Genomic DNA, 3,391 nt, shown 5'->3' with positions numbered 1-3,391 from the left:
TATCTATCTATCTGTGTGTGTGTGTGTGTATCTATCTGTCTGTGTATCTATCTATCTGTGTGTGTGTGTGTGTATCTATCTGTCTGTGTATCTATCTATCTGTGTGTGTGTGTGTGTATCTATCTGTCTGTGTATCTATCTATCTGTGTGTGTGTGTGTGTATCTATCTGTCTGTGTATCTATCTATCTATCTGTGTGTGTGTCAAGTCACCTTTATTTATATAGCGCTTTTAACAATACAGATTGTGACAAAGCAACTGAACAGTATTAATTAGGAAAATAGTGTCAATAATGCAAAGTGACAATAGTAAACACTCATTTTTCAGTTAAAGACAGTTCATCATTGAATTCAGTGATGTCAACATCCAGCTTAGTTCAGTTTAAATAATATCTTTGCAATCATGTCAACGATATCGCTGGAAATGAAGTGTCCCCAACTAAGCAAGCCAGAGGTGACAGCGGCAAGGAACCAAAACTCCATCGGTGACAGAATGGAGAAAAAACCTTGGGAGAAACCAGGCTCAGTCGGGGGGCCAGTTCTCCTCTGACCAGACGAACCAGCAGTACGGAAAAATCAATTTAAGACGTAATAAAACAGATGATGAATAATATTAACAGCAATTATTATATGATGCAATCAAACTTATAGCAAAATGTGGTAGTTCTGTATGTTGTTTCAGGGTTGGCATCATCTGAGGTCCTCTGAGGGGTTGCATCATCTCTTCTCAGGTGTTCTGGATCCAGACTGAAGCTTGTGTGAATCCTAGTTACCACGGGATGTTAATCCCGTGGCAAAAGACAGAGAAACAAATACAAACATAATTAGCGTAGCTGCTGTTCCAACCAAGCAAAAATGATTTGTTTAACCCAAACTAATGAATAATAATGTGCATTTGATTAGATATAACTGCAGTAAAAGATTATGACTGCAGTAAAAGATTATGAGATGCATTATTTGAATGCTTGGCCAAAGAGATGTGTCTTTAATCTAGATTTAAACAGAGAGAGTGTGTCTGAACCCCGAATGTTATCAGGAAGGCTATTCCAGAGTTTGGGAGCCAAATGCGAAAAAGCTCTACCTCCTTTAGTGGACTTTGCTATCCTAGGTACTACCAAAAGTCCAGAGTTTTGCGACCTTAGGGAGCGTGATGGATTGTAGCGTGGTAGAAGACTAGTTAGGTACGCAGGAGCTAAACCATTAAGGGCCTTGTAGGTAAGTAATAATATTTTGTAACTGATACGGAACTTAACAGGTAGCCAGTGCAGAGACTGTAAAATTGGGGTAATATGATCATATTTTCTTGACCTGGTAAGGACTCTAGCCGCTGCATTTTGGACTATCTGTAGCTTGTTTATTGAAGATGCAGGACAACCAGCTAGCAGTGCATTACAGTAGTCCAGTCTAGAGGTCATGAATGCATGAACTAGCTTTTCTGCATCAGAAACAGGTATCATGTTTCGTAACTTGGCAATGTTTCTAAGATGGAAGAATGCCGTTTTTGTAACATGGGAAATATGGTTTTCAAAAGACAAGTTGCTATCTAATATAACACCCAGATTTTTGACTGTGGAGGAAGTAACCGTGCATCCGTCTAGTTGTAAATTGTAATCCACGAGATTCGGCGTCCTGTCTTTTGGTCCAATAAGTAATATCTCTGTCTTATCCGAATTTAATAGGAGAAAATTATTGGTCATCCAATCTTTTACATTTTTAACACGCTCTGTTAGCTTAGATAATTTAGAAGTTTCATCTGGTCTTGTTGAGATATATAGTTGAGTATCATCGGCATAACAGTGGAAACTAATCCCGTATTTCCTAATAATATTACCAAGTGGCAACATGTATATCGAAAATAGCAGAGGACCTAGGACAGATCCTTGTGGCACTCCATACTTTACTGGTGATAACTGAGATGACTCCCCATTTAAATGAACAATGTGGTAGCGATCGGACAGGTAGGATCTAAACCATCTTAAAGCCTGCCCTTGGATACCTGTATAGTTTTGTAATCGATCTATGAGTATGTCATGATCTATAGCGTCGAACGCAGCACTAAGATCAAGTAAAACTAGCAAAGTAAATTTAGTTGTTGTTTTTTCTTTTCTATGTACATTAATTTTATTTTTTTCTGATCAAAAAATAATTATTTTTCCATATACTTTAATAAGTACAGGTCAGAATAAGCAAGTCAGTGACAGATTGATAATGGCATTTTTTCATCATATTTTGACATTTTATTTTGCAGCACTAAGATCAAGTAAAACTAGCAAAGTAAATTTAGTTGTTGTTTTTTCTTTTCTATGTACATTAATTTTATTTTTTTCTGATCAAAAAATAATTATTTTTCCATATACTTTAATAAGTACAGGTCAGAATAAGCAAGTCAGTGACAGATTGATAATGGCATTTTTTCATCATATTTTGACATTTTATTTTCATAAAAGTTATCTGAAACATTCAAGTAGACACTTTACTTCCATTTAGTATGCTTTTTATGTATATAAAATCACTTTTGCTAATGTACCAATTTGTAATTTAATGCAGTCATCAAAACCATATATATATATTTATATATAAGCTATTAAAAATGCTTTAGATTCATCAAAATAACCATGGCATATTTTCCATGTTGTCTGAATAATTCATACTTTTTATTTTGCACCAATATAACAATACATGGTAATAAAATAAATGTATGTTTACATGTGCATTTACCAAAAAAACAAAACAAACGTAAGTCATACAGGCAATTCCATGAGCTTATTCAGCTGATGATGGACACAATTAGACTATTATTTCATTAGCTCTAAGCACAGAGCTCGTTACAGCCCGTGATTGACAGGCCAGATTTCTCCTGATACATTTCATTGACAGTGTTGGGGAAAGTTACTTTTAAAAGTAATGCATTACAATGTTGCGTTACTCCCTAAAAAAGTAACTAATTACGTTACTTAGTTACTTTTTATGTAAAGTAGTGTGTTACGTTAATTTTGAGTTACTTTTTAAATCTGGGCAGGGCTTGCATGTTTGTTTTTTAATATTAAAAAAAGTTATTTTACAAATGTAAAGCCCTTTTCACAGCAAAAGTTAAATGAATACACCTCGGGCTGAAGGAAATGTAAAGTCTCGTCTGTACAGTAGAGGGCGCCGCTCAAACTAATCACATGAAGAATATGAGCAGCAGAAGAACGTTCAACACTATTCAGCAATAACACAAATGTGTAATTTTTGCTCATTAGTACGGTTGAATTGGATCATCGAAGGTCAGCAGCAAAGACATCGGTTAATAAAATGGGATTACATACATAAATGATGTTTGTCTTATTTAACATTTAATTATTTATTGCAGATTTGTACAGTATAATATTCTGAGTTTGCATTTGACAGTTT

This window comes from Sinocyclocheilus grahami, unplaced genomic scaffold (assembly GCF_001515645.1).
Source record: "Sinocyclocheilus grahami isolate Dianchi unplaced genomic scaffold, SAMN03320097.WGS_v1.1 scaffold1163.1, whole genome shotgun sequence".
Lineage (NCBI taxonomy): Eukaryota > Metazoa > Chordata > Actinopteri > Cypriniformes > Cyprinidae > Sinocyclocheilus > Sinocyclocheilus grahami.
The sequence above is the reverse complement of the archived record's forward strand: the minus strand, read 5'-3'. Positions refer to the sequence as shown.